This window comes from Cricetulus griseus, assembly GCF_003668045.3.
Source record: "Cricetulus griseus strain 17A/GY chromosome 1 unlocalized genomic scaffold, alternate assembly CriGri-PICRH-1.0 chr1_1, whole genome shotgun sequence".
NCBI lineage: Eukaryota > Metazoa > Chordata > Mammalia > Rodentia > Cricetidae > Cricetulus > Cricetulus griseus.
In genome coordinates this window covers 3,867,855-3,887,612 of record NW_023276807.1, presented here as the reverse complement: position 1 = coordinate 3,887,612, position 19,758 = coordinate 3,867,855, and the positions used below count along the sequence as shown (strand labels likewise).

At 39.3% G+C, this 19,758-nt stretch overlaps 1 long non-coding RNA gene across 4 annotated transcripts in view; it reads right to left on the bottom strand.

Moving 5' to 3' along the window:
• The window catches only part of LOC103162603, an 83,246-nt gene that overhangs the window by 10,505 nt on the left and 52,983 nt on the right, over window positions 1-19,758 (bottom strand). For 2 of the 4 annotated variants that reach the window (XR_003479421.2, XR_003479423.2), the window contains 2 exons: window positions 19,002-19,133; window positions 1,566-2,741 (listed from right to left, as the gene is read on the bottom strand). This is a non-coding gene — a long non-coding RNA (uncharacterized LOC103162603). Of the gene's footprint in view, window positions 1-1,565; window positions 2,742-19,001; window positions 19,134-19,758 lie in introns of those variants that run through there. The other 2 variants (XR_003479422.2, XR_004772519.1) reach the window with 2 other exon arrangements.

Genomic DNA, 19,758 nt, shown 5'->3' with positions numbered 1-19,758 from the left:
ATCCCCCCTTTCCATTTCCCTGATCAGATGACTTGTATCCTGATATTCCTCTCTCTACTGCTCCTCAACTGCTTTATTCAGGGAATGGTCCCACTTTACCTTCCTGGTTTCTGGACAATGTACTCTGAAGATTTGGAGCTAGGAGTCTCCAGTGAGAGAGAACTGAGGCATTTGTCTTCTTGGGTGGTGGTTATCTCACTCAATAAGATATTTTCTAGGTCCATTTATCTGCAAAGTTCATTGTATTGTTTTTCTTTACAGTTCAGTAGTAATCTATAGTGTATATCTACCATATTCTCACTATCCGTTCATCTGTTATAGGACATTCAGTGTTTACATTACCTAGCTAGTGTTAATAGAGAAAAAATGAACATGACTGAGCAAGTATCTGTGGAGTATATTCTTTGAAAATTTTGAGTCCATTCAGTATAAGCTAAACAGTGTTGTGGCTAGGTCATGTGGAAGGTTTATTTTTAGCTTTTTAAGAATTGTCCATACTTATTTCCACAGTAGCTACTTACAATGAATGGTAGTTTCCTTTTCCCTGCATCTCCTCCACTATTTGCTTGTTGTTGCCTTGATCTTTGCCATTTCCAATAAGGTAAGAGAAAATCTCAAATTTGTTTATACTTACGTCTCCATAATTACTAGGGGCAATGAATATCCTTGAACTATCTCGCAGACATTTTTTTTCTTCTTTTGGAAACTCTTTATTCAGGTCCAAGATCCATATTTCGAATGGGTCATTTGTTGTTTTGATTCTTTGTGCTTTGTTTCTTTGCTTATTCTGGATACTAATTCTCTGTCAGATGTATACCGGGCAAGGATTATCTCCCATTTGGGCTTTCTCTTTATCCAATTAGTTGTTTCTTCAACTGTGCAGAACCATTTATTTTAATGAGGTCCCACTTGTCAGTTGTTGGCTCATCATGGTGGGGGAAGTATGGTAGCAAGTGGCAGGTATGACAGATGTAGTAACAAGCTAAGAGCTTACCTCTTGATTGACAGACAAGAAGCAGGGAAAGCAAAACCCCAAGTGGGATGAGGCCTCAAACTCTAAAAGGCCACCTCCAGTGTTGTACTTCCTTAGCAAGACACACCTCCAAAGACTCTCAAAACAGCCTCTTGAATCGAGGTACAAGTGTTTAAAAACTGTGTCCCATTAAACTGGGAAACTTAAATGGATTAATCTCTGGATTCAGCCAAAGCACCAAAATTAAACAAAGAAGTCAACAAACCAAATATCCAAACATACCCACAACCAAATGAAGCGATTAAAATAGTAATGAAAAAATGTTTCAGGTAGAAGAAAGTTCAGAACTTGATTAATTCACAGCAGAATTCTACCAGACATCCCAAGATTCACAGCCAGTTTGTCTTAAACTGAGAGAAAGAGAGAGAGAGAGAGAGAGAGAGAGAGAGAGAGAGAGAGAGAGAGAGAATGAGAGAAAGAGAGAGAACTCTAAAGCTCGTCTATGAAGCCAGTATCACCCTAACACACAAGCCAGGTAAAAATACAAGGAGAGAGAGAGAGAGAGAGAGAGAGAGAGAGAGAGAGAGAGAGAGAGAGAGAGTGGGGGTTGTGAAAATATGACTTTTTCTTTTTGAGGAATGTGGAAAACATTGAAACTTTGCACTAGAGAAGAATTTGAACATTCTAAGCAGAGCTTAATGGGCTGTTCTAGCAGAAGCTAGTTAGATGGTAGTGCTATATAGAATATGATACCCTACCTGGATCAAAATTTTTAAGATGAGAACAATATTAGCAATTGGGGTAGAGGCTCCTTGTGTGGTATTTTTGCAAAAGATATGGCTTCTTTCTGCCCATGGACTGATAATTTGCTTAAGGATGTATTTTAAAAGAATGAACTAATTTTATTGCCATAGGAGATTTCAAGACAGTCCAATTTTAGCTTTGCTATATGGTTAATAACTATCACTCTTATGCAGGTCTACAATGAAAAGGAGCATATGGGGCAGAAAGAAATAGGAAACATTCACTTTGGAGAAAAAAAGAAAATGACAAGCTTGATTCTATAACCATGGCTGTACTAGAAGAGAGGCTGTAGTCTAAAAGAAATTAGGTGTTTAAGAAGAAGCCTGATTGGAATAAAGGGAAGGGTATACTCAGGACAAGAACCCACCTCGCTAAGCTTCCAACTCTTGGAAGAGAAGCTTAAGGTGTTCTCTGATCTTAAAAACTGAAGCCAGAAGCTGCTCCAAAAGTGATGAAAGGGGGCAACAGGTCCCACATTTCCCTCTCCATCCCCAGTGGCAGCCAAATTTGGAAGTGACATTTATGAGGTTCTACCTTTAAAGTCAAACACACAACAGTGGAGGTGTCATGTAATCTTTTGCTGTAGCTTCACAGAGCCACTATTTTGTCAAAATTGGGTAAGCCCTGATCCTTTGTTTTTCTGTTTCATTTCTACTTCTTTAGGTCATCTTGATCCTCTTTGAATTAATTAATTTTCTAATTTAAATCCTCCTCATTAACCTCCCTTCTCTAGATTTTTTCTTAATTTTTAAATCAAAATTTTATAAATGGCATTGTATCAATAGTGGGACTTAGGGTTTTTCTGACTCTTTTGCCTGTTCTTGGGACCCTTTTCCTCTTATTGGGTTATCTCATCCAACCTTGATATGACAGTCTGTGCATTTTTTGTTTCTTGCATCTTGTTATGTTATGTTCAGTTGGCAGATCCAGCAAGGGGCATGAAACTTCCTTTAGGATGGAGGTCCTACAGGGAAAAGAAAATGAAAAGCTCTTCAACAATCCTCCATCTGACAAAGTGATGATCTTCAAAGTATATAAAGAACTCAAGAAACTAGACATCAATTACAAAATAATCCAATTGAAAATTATGGTACAGAGCTAAACAGAGAATTCTCATGAGCAGAATCTCAAATGACCAAAGGGCATTTAAGGAATTGCTCAACATCCTTAACCATCAGGGAATTGCAAATCAAAACTACTCTGAGAAACCATCTGACACCTGCCATAATAGCTAAGAACAAAAATACTGAGGGCAGCTTATGCTGGGGAGGATGTGGAATCAGAGGAACACTCCTCCACTGATGGGGGGAGTGCCAACTTGTACAGCCACTTTGGAAATCTGTATGGCAGTTTCTCAGAAAATGGGGAATCAATTTACCTTAAGACCCAGAATTCTGCTCACTCTTGGGCATATAGCCAAAGGATGCTCAATCATACCACAAGGACACTTGCTCAACAATGTTCATAGCAGCATTATCCACAATAGCCAGAACCTGGAAACAACTTAAATGAGGAATTGACCAAGAAAATATGATATATTACATAATGGAATATTACTCATCTGTAAGAAACAATGACATCAGGAAATTTGCAGGCTAATGTTTGGAACTAGAAAAAAAATTCTCGGTGAGGTAACCCAGACTCAGAAAGACAAACATGGTATATGTTCACTCATAAGTGGATATTAGATGTAAAGCAAAGGATGACCAGGCTACAATCCACAGCTCCAGAGAAGCTAGGTAACAAGGAGGATCCTAAGAGGGACATATGGAGTGCCCTGGGAAGAGAAATTAGATGAGATCTCCTGGGTAACCTGGGGGCAAGGGGGTAGTAAAGGGAAGGGGAAGGGGCATGAGAACACAAGGGAAAAAATGGTCAAGCTGGGAAGGGTCAGGGTGGAAGAGACTCTGTGAGGTGAGCTCTTACCATTAGCATGTTTGTTCCCCTGGGTGACTTTATTTTTCTTGTGCTTATTAGTTTCAAAATGTTTTAAAATGTTTGTTTACACATCCCTCTCCTTGCTTCTCTTCATCTGCCTGCTTGAGGATACTATTTTTGCCATGTTTTTAGTTTTCCTTCTAACGTTACCACCACCTGTGCTTTCTTAAAATAAAATGGAATTTTTAGCTTCCAATGATAATTATTTTTACATTAGCTGGAAAGTACTTGGAAATGCTTTCTGGCTGCTGTTGCTTTTGTAATTCCATTATCCACTGTACAGATGCAGGGTTAGGCTTACTTGCTTTGGGCTCCTTACCCTGCTGCCCCTTTTAATGTAAAAGGGAAACGGCTTCTCCTGCACGACAAGTGTCTCTTCTAAAATAGTTCCTTGATGGTTCTGCCTGTTTTACACATTGGTGCATATGCAACAAATAGAACTCAGATAGATGCTAATACTTAAAAGCATCTTCCAGATTAGCTGTTTTCTTGTTTTAATGTTCATCTTTTCTTTCATCAGAAAAGCTCCTCCAGCCTTGCAAATAATACTCTTTCTAAGAATCTTAGTTAGGCGATCCATCTAATCCTTAGTTGTTTTCTTTTTGTAGTAATATTTATGAATTTGAAATTCTTTCTTATTACTTCATTTCTATATTCTTTTTTCCTTCATGGTATTTCTCTTTTCCAGATCATCCTCTTGCTGCTATTCTTTTGTAGCAAATTAGACCTCAGTTCTTCTTTCTCTTGGTTTTTGTTTTCATTGTTTTGTTTGTGTGTTCTGAGGCAGGGTCTGACTGCATATTCCAGGCTAGTCTCCAACATGGGACACACAGTTTCTGTCTTTGCAGTGCTGGGATAATAGTCATGTACAGCTTTCAATTCATAATGTGAATTGCTTATTCAGATATTACTTTTTTTTACAATGCCTTAAGTTTACGTTGTGAGGGTGTTTTTGTATTTGTTTTGTGCATTTTATGTTTCATGAGTGGGTCATAATTCTTGTTTGGTATTTAAGTGTTTGATGTAACCATTTAACCTGAGTGTTATCACCTGCCAGATTTTGTTTCTTCCTATACATAGGAAATCCTGGAGAGAATGCTCCAAACTAAGAGTGTCAGATTTGGTGACTCACAGAGCCTAGTGGAGTGGGAATTCACAAAAAGTTTGTACAGTGGATTGGAGCTTCCAAATTCTTCCCGTGACTTTATGTTATTATCATTCTATATCTAATGAGAGCTCTTTTTTATTTCTTCACTCTTTGCTTCATCCTCAGCCTTAATGCTGATTTAACTTGTGTATCTTGGTGGCAGTGGGGACTGTTCCAGCTGCTCTTGATTTGTGACCAATGACACTTAGAAGGAAATCAGTATAAAGAGCCAGATTGAGGGTTGCCTGAGGGCATTCATATGGGCATGCCACATCAAACTGGGCATCCAGTGATGATCACAGAGCAATGGTTCTCAACCTTTAGGTCATGACCCCTTTGGCAAACCTCTGTCTCCAAAAATATCTACATTGTCATTCATAACAGTAACAAATTTACAGTTATGAAGTAGCAACAAAAGTAATTTTATCGTAGGGGGTTTCCACAACATGAGGAACTGGATTAAAGGGTTGCAGAGTAGTTTGAGAACCACTGATCATAGAGTTATCTGTACCTCAGGCAGGAATGCATGTGGAGAAATGGGTGGGAATTCAGGATGTAGGTTGTGGGTGAAAAAACATACAAAAAGCATTACTCAGTGTAAAGGGAAATACAAAAGGAATGAAAGGAGGAAATAGAGCTTATCTTACAAAGATGAGGGATTCTGAGAAAATATGGTAAGCCACAGGAACACAGAATTTTAAAGAGAGGCTGTGTGTGTCTTGTGTCTTAGTGGCAGATCTGGTGTTGAATGATATTGTGCCCTTGTGAAAAACAAAATTGAGATTTCAGTATTTAACTCTCTATTCCAAGATTGGGATATTCTATGTTACTTTCCTGCCATTCTTAAAGGATTTTTGTCTCCTACATGTAGACATAAATTTAAAAATTTCTATATGAAAAACAATGCTCCATTATATGGAAAAATCTATATGTAAGAATTGCCTGGGCTGAAAATGCTAACCTGAAAATCCAAAAGCTTCATAGCATAAACCCCTGCCCTGGGCATGAAAAGCCCACTTTTGAGTTGTTAGTCATGGCTGAATAACTCCCAAAACATAATGGCCTATTACTATTGCTCTTGGCTGCCCCTAGAGGTAGAAGGTGAGTCTCTATTGCTAAAGACATCATGCATTTCAAAAATGGGGCTCAGAAACATGGCCCAGAATCCCTGAGATGGACTGATCTGAATCTGTCCTCCCTGAGGCCTACTTTTCATGGTACCAAAAGGCACCATGCAAGCTTCCAAATGAGGGAGACAATTATCAGTACTATCCAGCCATGATGCCTATGAACTACAATGACCAGAATAGCAGAATAACCCTAAAGGTACAGTAGTGGTACACATATTTTGGTGGCAACCAAAAGTTCTCCAATTGAACTTAGGTCAGCTCAACAAGAGGGAAGCCATGCCTGGTAGAGTGCTTCAGTTGTAATATCACTATTTCTATGATGTTATGTAGGAGAAACCGCAGCCAGTCTACCAAGCCGCAGGTGCCCAGGCCAGTCTGTATGAGCATGGGAGGCAGGCGTTTCCTCCCAAAGCCAAGCCTGCCTCTACACCTAGAGACTGCTGATGAAGAGACTCATGACCAGATACACCAATGAGGAAAGGACAACACAGCAGAGTCAGGTGCCTGAGCCAATGGGACCTTGGGAGGGGATATAAAGACAGTTCTAACTTCCTTAATAAATGAGTCTGGAGCATAGTCTGCTACTCACTGACTACCAGTGCCTGAGTTGCTGGTGCTGCATCCTCTCACACCCTCCCTCAAGGGGGATCCCAGCAGAGTAACCCTCAACAAGGTTATATCTGGCCTTACTCAACAGCTATCAGTCTGCAACAACCCAGAGAGGACCGTTTGCTAAAACAGCCTATTTTGGGAGATAATTTGTCTTGCTTAAGTGAAGAATTCCAGGAAGAATAGACTATTGTAATCTACAGGCATCCTCTGCTGTAGTACCCACTTCCTCATTCTCACCACCCTATAAAAAGTCCCAGCTAGTTTTTTCCCCTTGCAGGACCACCATGCCTTAGGAAAGTTCATGCCCCTTGCTGTATATGCTAATAAACACAGCCTCATATGGTGAGGTCCAAATCTGGTCTCTCTCCTGCCTTTTGTCTCTTTTCTCATGGTCTCTCTCTATCTCTGCCTCTCACTTAGAGACTCCAAGCAATGAGGCACTGTCAGGATGAGGACTACATTTTCAGCTTGGCTTTCATTTGGTTCTCACATTTTAACAGAAGATGATTTCTCTGACATCCAGGTGAAATTCTCATTTTATACAAAAAAAAAAAAAAAACCCTATGGATTCCTGAATGAAGAATTTCAGTTAGTGTCAGATAAGAAGAGATTTTTTAACATACTTTTCTTTTTGAGATAAGAGAATATTTAATATGCTAAGCCATTTAATAAGAAAAATACACTGCCAAGGGCCAGGTCCCTGTGACTGGGAAAAGCTCACAAGAATTCTCCTCTTTCTGATTGTCAAGGTTACTGAAAAGTACCACAGGAGATCCAGCTCTCACCCAAACAACACTAAGCAGGAAGAGATTCCATTCTCATAGGGATCATCATAGGTGTTATATACTACAGTTCACACAAAAGACCCACAGAAGGAAGACAATACCAGTTAGGTTTATCAGGGAAGACCACTGTTGGATAGGCAGGCCTTAGCCCATCCTGTCTCCCTCTTACAGAGTGGCTCTACATAAGCTGTATCCAGCAGAGAAGGACACTAATTCAAATGCCTCCAAGAACAGATACAGCTCTTCAGCACAACCACATTCTTCATTACCAGGCAGGTGGTCAGAATTACCTATATACTATATGTTTTCATGGACAAAATTGACTTCTCACCATAGACTCATCCACTCTGCCCCAAATGAAAACAAGTATTAACAGTGTTGAAACTGATGCTACTTAACTTCTGGAACTACAAATAAGTCAATTCAAATTACATTCTAGTCAGTATGAGATATCTATCTGATACCAAAATCCTAAATGCCCAATTGCTATAATTGGGCATATGTGGGTGACAATTACAGGAGCATTGGAAAGATTTGGCTTTTCTGAGGATACTGAGATACAATTATTTGCCGTGGCAGTCAGCATGGATATTAATTCACCTTGTTATACAAGATGAAGGTACATCTGAGTTCCACCTGTGACATGATAGTTAAAACTTTGCCAACTATGAGTTGAGCCTGTTTGTTGATGTCAAAGAGGAGGCTCAAGCACATCCACCTTCATTGGTAACACTTACTCTACAGAGTTTTGACAGGTTGTTTCTGGGCAGTTTCCAAAAGCCAGGCTATAACAGAATAAAATTCAAGGCAATATTTGACTGTTCTTTATCAGCTACTGACAGCCACTTGGATGGGCCAACTCAGAAAAGTTCTGTTCCAACAAGCAAATAATTTAAACTAAGCACCCAGCCAGACATCCTTTGAACCTGCTTTTGCCTCTGTCTCTTTAGTGTGCATTCGTGCATGGCCATTAAATGAGGAAAAGAGAATCTGATATAACTGCCTTAGCTCAATGACACCACAGGTAATAAATGAACTAGTGAAAATAGAATTATAAGAAGTTAACTTCTCTTTTATAGACAAATAATGGGGTTTGATACATACTTCGTATTGAAAAACTTTCCAGGTACAGAATAAACAAATCAATACACAGTTGTCATGCAAAAGTTTGGTTTTCCCTTGGGCTACATCAGTAAGAGCAACCCAGCATTGGTCTTTTGACTGCATAGCATGTGCAGAAAGACATACATGAGAGGGACTTCCTGGAAAGTTCCAACATGGCTGCTTTGGCAGAATCTGGCTGTAGCAAAATATGGAGCAATTGTAAGTGACAGATCTGAGCCCTTTAAGACCTAAGTCTCACAACATTTTTCAAAAATTTAAGAGACATAATGAAGATAATGCTGGTTTAGGATGGATAACACATGGCTAACATCTGAATTGTCATGACTGGAAGGCAGAGCTGGCCCTGCTGACTCCATTCTCTTACTACAGTTGCATGATCAGAGCTTGTGCCTGATTGGGAATGTGAAAAGTGCAGCAGAGATTTTATGCCCTCAACTCAGAAGGAAGTCCACATGAATACTAGATTCCATTAACATACACAGAGCTTTACATTCCATTAACATACACACAGAGAAAGAGGGGTAGAAAGAGAGGGAGTGAGTGAGGGAAGGTGAGAGAGAGAGACCATGAGTAAACAAAAAGACAACAGTAGCGGTTTGGTTCTCTGTCAGAGATGCCACCAGGAAGTAATGAGAAAACATATAAAACATGCAACTTTATGAGGCATTTTGATACATGTATACACTATACAATGTTTAAATCAAGTGAAACCTGTCTATACTCTCAAGAATCTACCATTGAGACAAGCATACTCAAACTACTTTCTTCTAGTTTTTTGAATATGTATCTTAGCATAGGGTTCTTTTCTGTGGTAGCCCTCTTTGCATCAGAGCCTCTTGCTCCCAAGTATAACTTGTCACCTCTCCCTGTCGGTCATTTCCCTATACTCTCCTACCATCTGGTAACCACCATTCTACTGTAGATTTCTATGAGATCAGTTCCTAAGAATCCAGAATATGGGGCATTTGACTGTCTGTCACTTAGAATAACAAACTCCAGGTCTACCTATGATAGTTTTTCATTCTGCTTTATGGTTGAGTAGTACTGTATTGTGCAAACATGACCCATATTGCAATGTGTGTTCATATTTCTCTTTGACAGATTGAGTTTATTTTCCTTTTATCATACCCATTTTCAGGGTTTCCAGATAGCACAGTAGTTCTTTCCTTTCTCTTTTTTGAGTAATCTCCATATTGGATTAAGAAGGGAATGTAATGTTGGTGTTTGCTGTTCCCTTGAAAGATCTTTTGGGGAAATTGGATGGTCACACACATTTTACATCCTGCTAGGTAGAAAGTCACCAGGTAGAGAAAAACAGTGTTCACACATTTTTGAAAGTCAAACGTTTAACTGAGTGTGTGGTCAGTTTGGTCTGATTAATTAACCACTGTACTTGCAAGCATATATTCTAGCTTTTCTTTTCTTTTTTTCCCTTCCTGTCTCCTGTAAATTCCTTAAAAGTCTCCCTCTTTTCTGCTCCCCACTTAGCTTCAGCCTTCCTGCTTCAGTGACAATGTTTCCCTATGACAGAATGTGTCCTCCCAGAAACCACTTCCAGCCTTATATTCTGAGGTGAACTTGTATTTAAACCACGGAGTCTGCCTCTTTCCTTTCCTGGTTTTGTCATCTGTCATTTGTTTTGTCATCTGCTTCTGTCATTTGTTTAGTGTCCCTCTCTTTTCTTTCTAGGGCCACTCTGCTTTTTTTTATTTTTAAATTTAAATTAGGAACAAGATTGTTTTACATGTCAATCCCCTTTCCCTCTCCCTCCCCTCCTCCCCTGCCTCCCACTAACACCCTACCTATCCAATACTATTTCTGCTCCCCAGGGAGAGTGAGGCCTTCCATGGGGGAGTCTTTAGAGTCTGTCATATCTTTGGGATAGGGCCTAGGCCCTCCCCCATGTGTCTAGCCTGAGGGAGTATCTCTCTATGTGAAATGGGATCCCAAAGTCCATTCCTACACTAGGGTAAGTACTGATCTACTACAAGATATTCACCAACCCCATATCTGACAGGGGGCTGATCTCCAAAATTTACAAAGAACTCAAGAAGCTAGTTTCCAAAACACCTAATAATCCAATTAAAAAGTGGGGTACAGAACTAAATAGAGAATTCTCAATAGAGGAATCTAAAATGGCTGAAAGACACATAAGAAAGAAAGTGCTCAACATCCTTAGCCATCAGGGAAATGCAAATCAAAACAACTCTGAGATATCATCTTACTCCAGTCAGAATATCTAAAATCAAAAACACCAATGATAACTTATGTTGGAGAGGATGCGGAGAAAGGGGAACACTCCTCCACTGATGGTAGGAGTGCAACCTTGTACAGCCACTTTGTAAATCAGTATGACAATTCCTCAGGAAAATGGATCTTGTCTACCACAAGATCCAGCAATTCCACTCTTAGGCATATACCCAAAGGAAGCACATTCATACAACAAGGACATCTGTTCAGCTTTGTTCATAGCAGCATTATTTGTAATAGCCAGAACCTGGAAGCAACCTAGATGCCCCTCAGCTGAAGAATGGATAGAGAAAATGTGGTACATTTACACAATGGCGAACTACTCGGTGGAAAAAACAATGGAATCTTGAAATTTGCAGGCAAATGGATGGAACTAGAAGAAACCATTCTGAGCGAGGTAACCCAGTCACAAAAAGACAAACATGGTATGCACTCACTCATATATGGATTTTACACATAGAACAAAGGATTACCAGCCTATAATCCACACCACCAGAAAAGCTAGGCAACAAGGAGTACTCTAAAAGATACATACATGGTCCCCTGGAGAAGGGGAAAGGGACAAGATCTCCTGAGCAAATTGGGAGCATGGGGGAGGGGAGAGGGAGCTAGGAGAATGAGAAGGGGAGAAGAGGAGGGGTGAGGAGGACATAAAGGAGCAGGAAGGTTGTGTAGGGGGGAAAATAGAGGAGAGCAAAATAAGAGATACTATCAAAGAGGGAGCCAGTATAGGTTTAAAGGGAAATCAGGCACTAGGGAAATGTCCAGAGGTCTACAAGGATGACATCAACTAGCCATCTAAGTAACAGTGGAGAGGCTACCTTAAATGCCCTCCCCTGATAATGAGATTGATGACTAACTTATTTGCCATCCTAGAGCCTTCTTTCAGCCCCTGATAGAAGTAGAAGCAGATACCCACAACTAGAAACTGAACTGAACTGGAATCCAGTTGCAGAGAAGGGGGAATGATGCACAAAGTGGTCCATACAAGGCTGGTAAAACCCACAGAAACAGCTGACCTCAACAAGAGGGAGCTCTTGGCCCCCAGACTGATCATTGGGAAACGAGCATGGAACTGACCCATACCCCATATTCTAGCTTTTCTATCAAAATGCTGAGAAAAATCATGGTTTTCTTCCTTGTACAACATTTTGGAATGTCATTATCTTTAGTGGCTACTTAGTTTAGTGGAGTACATTGGATGATGAGTACATCTCAAATTCCTGGTATATGCATACACATGTTTTAATTACATGAAAGTGTATGAGCATATGTATACTCTTGTTGAGGAGGAAATTTTAATTGACATATTTTATCACAGCATCTTGAAAAATGATTTTATGTATAATATAAAATATATGTAAAATGTTTCAGTTGTGAAACATTTTAATGTATGGTGTTACCAAGTTTGCAAAAAACCTTAAAAGTAAAGGTTAACTCTTGTTCAATAATACAAGCTCAACTTTGCAGTAGTGGATACACCAAATATATTTTATGTTTCTATATGAAAGCTATATGTACAGCTATGATACCCATACAGCTTATGATACCCATAAGCATATATTAGAAACCCAATCCTTAGTACAATAGTTGGAACCTTCTCAGTCTTTTGCTTACGAGCAGGCATAGCAGCAGTGGTGGGAAATTGGGGCTACTATGTTTTAATCAGGTCATGAATGGGTTCACTTAGCTGTTAAGAGAACTGGCTGGTTAACACAGGATGGGTTTGTTTCCACCTTTTCTTCTAGGCTCTTTTGCACACTCCTTCATGACTTTCTTTCTTCTTCCATGGAACAACAAAGGAAAAGGTCTGCTACCAGATTCAGCAACCTTGAAAACAGACTTCTCAGTGTCCAGATCTAGTGAAATAGCTTTCTTTGAAAATTACTCAGTCATGGGTTTCTATTACAGTGGCACAAAATGGGTTGAAAAGCAAAACTATTTTTTCTAAGCCTCCCATTCAGTCTTTGAAGTAGTTTTCTCAAGCTGGCCAGTATTATTCAAAATCAATAGAGAAAAAAAATCAAGAGTTAGAGTCCCAAGTGATAATTTCTCAGAAAAATATTGCAAACAATGAGAACTAAAGACTGATAGCCATAAACATTTTACAATTGTAGTTACAGTGTTTGCTGTGGTGAATACTGTAAAGCACACTGTGGCAAGGTTACAATTGCCATGGAAACCATACATTTGATTTTCTGAGGTTTTGTGTGTACAAAATCTCAGCTGTCAAATGTCTTCACATATTGTCATTTCATATGCTGCACACATCTTTTGGTCAAAGTAGACCCTCTGAAGACAGAAGTATTGGCTGCTTCCTCAAAGATCTCTTCAGAACCTCAGCAGTATCAGAGTTTGTTTAGAGAACACAGGTATGACACTTATTTCTTTCTTACTGCAAACATTGTAGACCTCTTCCAGTGCAGCTTGTACCATCGCTTGGAATGGAATAGCCCTTTGCACTGTTTAATATAATAGCTATTCACATTTTAAGTCTTCATATGAGTGTGTACTCTTCCAGGTAGAGACAGATTCATTGGTGTGTTGTGGGTTACCGTTTGTTTTCTAACAAATGTGGAGCCTCAGAAAGGTTCAGTTTCTGGTTACTTTTTATTTTTTTAACAGAATGAAGCTCATACCATGAATATATATATATATATATATATATATATATATATTATATATATATATATATTTTACTTCGGCACCACAACATTGTCCTAGCAGAGAGCCAAGTGTCCTTAATAAAGGTGAAGAGAATTTTCTGGCTGTTTGTAAAGATATACGGCAAGGGACTGGATGCTGAGATAAGACTAAACCATTTCGACCTTTGACCTAATAAAGATTTAGGTATTCTGTCTCATCTTGACTGTATTAGCAGTGATATCAAAAAGGGAGACTTAGCAGCAGATGGGATAGATGTGGGATCTCTGCAGAAGTGCACTTGAAATTGCAGTCATGTTGCTAGCCATCAGAAGAAGAGTAAGCATGTAATTCATTATGCATAACAAATTTCTCAATATATAAATGTTATGGTTTGCTTTAAATGCCTTTTTGATTGTTCCTTAAATTAAATTGGCTAATCTCAATCCATGTAGATTAGATATTGCTAAATTCTTCATCTTTTCCATGGAACAATCTTTTCCATTTTCTTGGCAATTCTGTAACCTAACCCTTTCATAAATATTAAAGCCTCACCTAACTTATCACAGACAAATTAGAAATTGTGACGTCTGTGTCCTTATTTTCTAGTTTTCAGATAAATCCATGTGGTCCATTCTTAGCTGCCTCAGACAATTTTTCTTTCCCTGTGGGGTGCTTTTTTTTTATATATATTGACTGCACTTTAGAAACTACTGCACTTCTTAGTGTTCTTTGTTCCTTCTTGGTCCTTCAGGTGTTGCTTATGGCTTATCCTTTATTTTACACAAACATATTGTACAAAACACCCCTTAATACAGTCCTTTTATTGTTTTTTAATTTAGACTATATTTTTATTAAAATTAGATTTTTTAATGCAATAAATTCTGATTATGGCTCTCTTCTAACCTCTCCCAGCTTCTGGCAACTCCCCACCCACCTTAATCTATACCCTTTCTTTCTCTCACTAAAAACCAACAGGCATCTAAAGTAATAATAGTAGTAGTAACATAAAAGAAGATAAAAACAAATAAACCAGAAAAGGACAAAACTAACAGTAAAAAAGAGCCAAAGAAAAGCATTAAGAATCACATATTGATACACACACACACACACACACACACACACACACACACACACACACTCATTAAAACACAAAATGGAAAACTGTAGTATATAACCTAAGGGTTAAAAAAATGATGCTGAGACAAAGCATTTGGACAAAAATCCTTCAAAAAATACTATTGAGTTTGTTTTTTGTTGGCCATCACTGCTAGGCATAGGAACTTCCCTTAAGCATGGTTTACTTACAATGTTATTTTTAATTGAATCTCCAGATCCCTGTTCCTTTAATAATTAAATTCTTTCAAAGAATTTGGCTGATTAGACACATGTAAATTAATGTCCAACCATCCTTAAACCAATGAAATTTGATGCTTTCTCCCAGCATTACCCAATGCAGCAGGAATTGCTATTGTTAGCTCTACACTGACTTCTGAGAGACCCGTCAAGGTAAGCATGTCTTCATTCTTTACACACTCTTTACATACTCATAGCTGTGGCATGCTGTTCTCACTCTGAACATCATCATGCTTCCTTCCTGTTTGCATACTTTGTGTATCTTGGGTCCCAAAATTCATTATGTTCTGCCTCACATTCCCCATGCCTGCCTGAAGTTTTCAGGCTCTGAACTGAAGATAAGCATCATTACCTCATAAATTGGTGCTGAGTAGAGCTGCTCTTCAGTAACTATATTTAGTCTCATTCAGGATAGAACTGACCCCATGGAAAGCTAAGTATTTTGATTTAAAATGATCTCCTGCTGGGTCACAAGGCAAACCCTGGCAAGTAAAGTAAAGAAACCCAGGATTGTGAAAAAAAAAAAAAGAAAAGAAAAAAACAAAAAACTTCAGCTGTTCTGCTTAGTGGTTGTTAATGGAACTAGTAATTTTTTCTCCACAAAGCTTGATGAAGTGGACAAAACACCCATGGGTGGTCTTATTTACCTTAGGGTCAGAGGGAGAATATACTTGCTCTGAATCTGATACTTTACTGATAGATACATGATCTGAGGATATAGAAGTTTGATAAAAGCAAATTTTCACAAAATTTAAACTTTAAATGTAATAGGTAATTCTGTAAAATGTAGATATCCTAAAAACAAAGCATGGAGGTAGAAGTAGACAACTGTTAGGTCAATTACCCTATTTTAACACACTCAACTAAATGGATATTTGAGTCTGAAAAGGCCTCTGTGAAGTCCTTGACATAAAAGAAAAAGCTGAGTGAAATTTCACAGTAAACACATTAGAAAGATGTTAGTTGCCATAGCACAAAAGGAGGGTCTACCTCCAGAAAGAAAAAGGGAGGCGGCATGTCAGGTCCTACTTCAAAGAGCCTGGGCTGTTCTTTCACTATGGAGAGCCCTTTCCCAGAAATGGATGGAGAGTACAGGTGACATGCTAGTAGCTGAAGAGTTTTTTCCATTAAAGGACAGCTAAGGTAGTTCAGAATCCTATGTATTGAGAGTTCATTCCTCTCATGTTTCTATGGCTTATTGATGCCAATTCAAAGTGATATTGCTGTTCTGGGTGCTTTCAGACAATAGTGTTCAACTCTCCAACTGCTTAACATCACCTAAACATGCCACGACACAATCTTTGTTGGCACTCATTCCCAAGACCTAGCATTGTTCTACATTGGCTTAAAAAAGTTCCACAAGGCTAACCCACTTCAGATAGTGACAGAAAGACCTCAAGCTATTGATCCACTGCTAATGTAGCTCCTTCCACCAATGAGGCTAGACAAACAAATAGAATGGTTCTCCAAACTTGCTAAGGCATCTGTCTTGTGTTCACTGGCTTATGATAAAGACTATAATGTAGGCCAATGCATAGACACATAGAGAAAGATCTCCTGTCCCTATGCAGTTTGGGGTTCATCACCCTCCTGGCACACAACTGTCTTCAACTATTCCAAAGCTTTTCGTTTGTCATTCAAGAATTTGCATGGAACTTAACCTTCATTCCTACCCCATCCCCTACTTCCCATAATCTTATGGGTGGGGAGGAAATATCCAGCTGCCCAAATCATGCAGTTTCTACTGGCCAGTTCTATCTTGTAGCAAGCTAGGAACTGACTGAGGGTCTGTGTCAGGTCACCCAACAGCACAGCCTAGTGCCATATCTCAAATGGGGTTGGAACTAGTCGTTTGTGAGTAATGAGCTACCCCTCTACTCAGAAATTTAAAATTCAAGTGAGCTGTGTCAGCCCAGGACAAGATGAGGCCTTTTATTTCCTTTGACATGGGAGTTAATACAGCTTCTTGTAGACTGCAGTGCAGGCACATTGTAAGAGGTACACTGCCCAGAAAACAAAATCTGCACATAATATATGCCTGAACACACTCTACATCACTGCAAGAACTTATTTTGTTGAGGTTTGTAAATAAAATGGGGACTGACATAACATGGGCATGGCCTTGGTTTTACAAGTTATGTAGGTGCTTTTATAATAATAACATCACTGATCAGATTTCCTGAGGGCAGAAAGCTTTATGGTTTTTTCATGTCATGAATACCTTTTACAGAGATAGGCATTAAAGATGGTTTGCTAAAGATACATGGTAAATTTCTTTAAATGACCCTTTTCTCCAAGCTTCCAAAAGTTTTGGCAAAGTTAATAAAAGCCCAAGACATTGCATCCTCTAAAATACTAGGTTTGTCCTTCACACCAAAGTGCCCTACATAACAAACAATCATACAAACAAACAACAAAAAACCCTATTCACATCTACTCTGGCCTGATTTTAGTCCTACATGAAGATCATTTCCTTTTAGAAATTCCCTGGGTTTTGCAATGAAGTTCTGGGTCTTCTTGGGAAAGTTGACTAAAATGATGTTGGGTTGCTATAACAATAGCCGACCTGTGCTTTCCATAGTGAAACACATTCAATGTCAAGTTCCCCTACCTATGTATCTGACAAATGATTCTGCATGAAATCCTGTAGACCTTATGAGGAGTTGTACATGGCCAGTTGGGTTCCCTTTCTGAGAACAAGGCCTGAAACATTCATGCCTATGTGTCTAGTGAAGACAGCTTTGGGTGGAGCCAGGACTATGCAGCCTTGTTTCTGTGTAAGCCAGTGTAATAAAATCTTACACAGAGGATGCAGCTGGAGAACCAAAAGCAGAGAGAGTATGCCATTGATAATGCTATAGGTTGATGCAAAGGGACAGAACCACAGATACTCTGTAGATTCTAGAGCAGGTCCTTCCCGTTATCCCTTCACTGGATGAGAGAGCCCCCAGAAGGTGGACTTCTAGCCATGGCCATCCATTTAAACTCCTTTTCATGTAACAGGCATGCAAGCAGAGCTACTCACAGTAGCCAAATAATTGAATCAACTCTGCTCCCATCAACACATAAATGGAAGGGAAGCTATGTAGAATATATGCATAATAGTATACTCCTCAGCAATAAATATACGACATTCTATTATTTGTAACAACATAGAATTGATGGCTTTGTGTTAAGAGAAATAATTAGAGTGTGGAAGACAAGAGCTGCATGTTCTAATATAAGAAGCACCATTGGAGACAGTAGAATGGTAGTTACCAACTGCTGACTGAGGGGTAGGTTGAACAAGGCAGTAAGTGCTAGTCAGCAACACAAAATTCTTGCCAGTTATTGCAAACTAGGCTGAATACAGATAATGATAATAGACTTCATATGTCAAAAGTGTTATACGATGGGGATTGGAGTGTTCCCACTAGAAAGCAATACTAAGTGTCTAAGGAAACACTCCCCCATAATGGAGTCTGTGAAGCATGTGGCATATGTACCTGGCAGGAAGTGGGCATTTCCTATCTTGAATTTTAATGCCATCCCTTGTGACACGAAGCTTCCCCTTAGCTTCACAATGCACAGAGCCCACACATCTTGCCATGGCAAAGCATTCTTGGATGTTAAAACCACCCAAATGACTGAAAAGAAATGTGACATCTAAGACTCCAGCAAGGAGGTGTGTGGGGGACAGCCAGCCTTGAAGATGCTATGGGTAGACTTTAGGAAAAGTAAGATTGATCCTGAGGGTCATAGACTTTGTCCTTGACTTGTGGGAGATTATACTGCTCTAAAGTTTCCAAATGAAATATAAAAAGGAAATTTGGATTTTCCAAGAGTAGAGTTTAACCACCAGAAATAGCCAATATGTCAGCAATTCCACGATGCTTTTCCATTAGAAGAATCATACAAATGATAGATAACAACAATGTAGGTGAGACTTGTGGAGAGGAGCATCTCTGCTATGGGGTCTCCAGCTAATAAAGAAGCTCCCAAGCCACACCCAGAGAAGGATAGGCTCACTACAAGCAGAGTTTGTTGCAGGACCACTGGCAGAAGAGAGAAAACTCCTGGAAGTCAAGGAGTCATGAGTCCAGGAAGTGCTCTTAACACAGGTGAAGGCATTGCAATTATAGCTACTTGGAGATGTAGGGATCACGTTCAGTCTTCAAATAAACAGTATCATCCAACATGGGAATTCATGAGACATGGGGCATGGTTGTAATATGTGTAACGTAAAATATATAACTTACCAACAGGGGCCACATGTTGAGTCAGAAAAATGGAGGTGACTGGCGTACTCACACCTTCCTCCACATCCTGGCAGTGGGCTTCTAGACCAGCCAACAGGAAGCTTCACAGGTACCAATGGGGAGCATGCTAAACTGTGGGGCAGAAGAAGATTTTACTTAGTAAACAGCCTACAATAGGATTCTACTTTTGTTGTTAGGAGTTCACTAACATGCTGGGCAATGGCACTTTCCTGATAGTTCCAGGAAAGTTTGAAGGGCTTTTGAAATAAGTTGCAGTACCCTCTTGCCACAGTGGGCCTTAGCCTGACTGGGACTGTACATACTACCAGTTGTGACACAATCTCACTATCCACAAAATAAGCTTTTGGGGCAATATGTCCCAAGTCAAGTTTATTGTCATGGACTACTTACTAACGTAAAAGAAATTACTAATCAAACATTAGTATATTCAAAGCCATTAGTGCATTGAAATCTTTTTTCAATATTCCTTTTACCATGTGAGACAAAGGGAAGGGTGAATAGTTGTCTAAAATCAAATTGTCATGAGACAAACCTTGAGGATCTGTGTAGACTAGGTACAGATAGAAAAAGAATTTTATGGTCCTAAGTGTTGGTTTTCACATGTGTAAATGAGAACATGGAAGTATCAAAGACTTGTTGGCAGTGTTATGTTAGCACTGAATAGTTAGTTGCTGGCTATCACCACTTCTACTGTGGTAATTGCTGCTATATTAATCTTGACCCCAAAAGATCATCC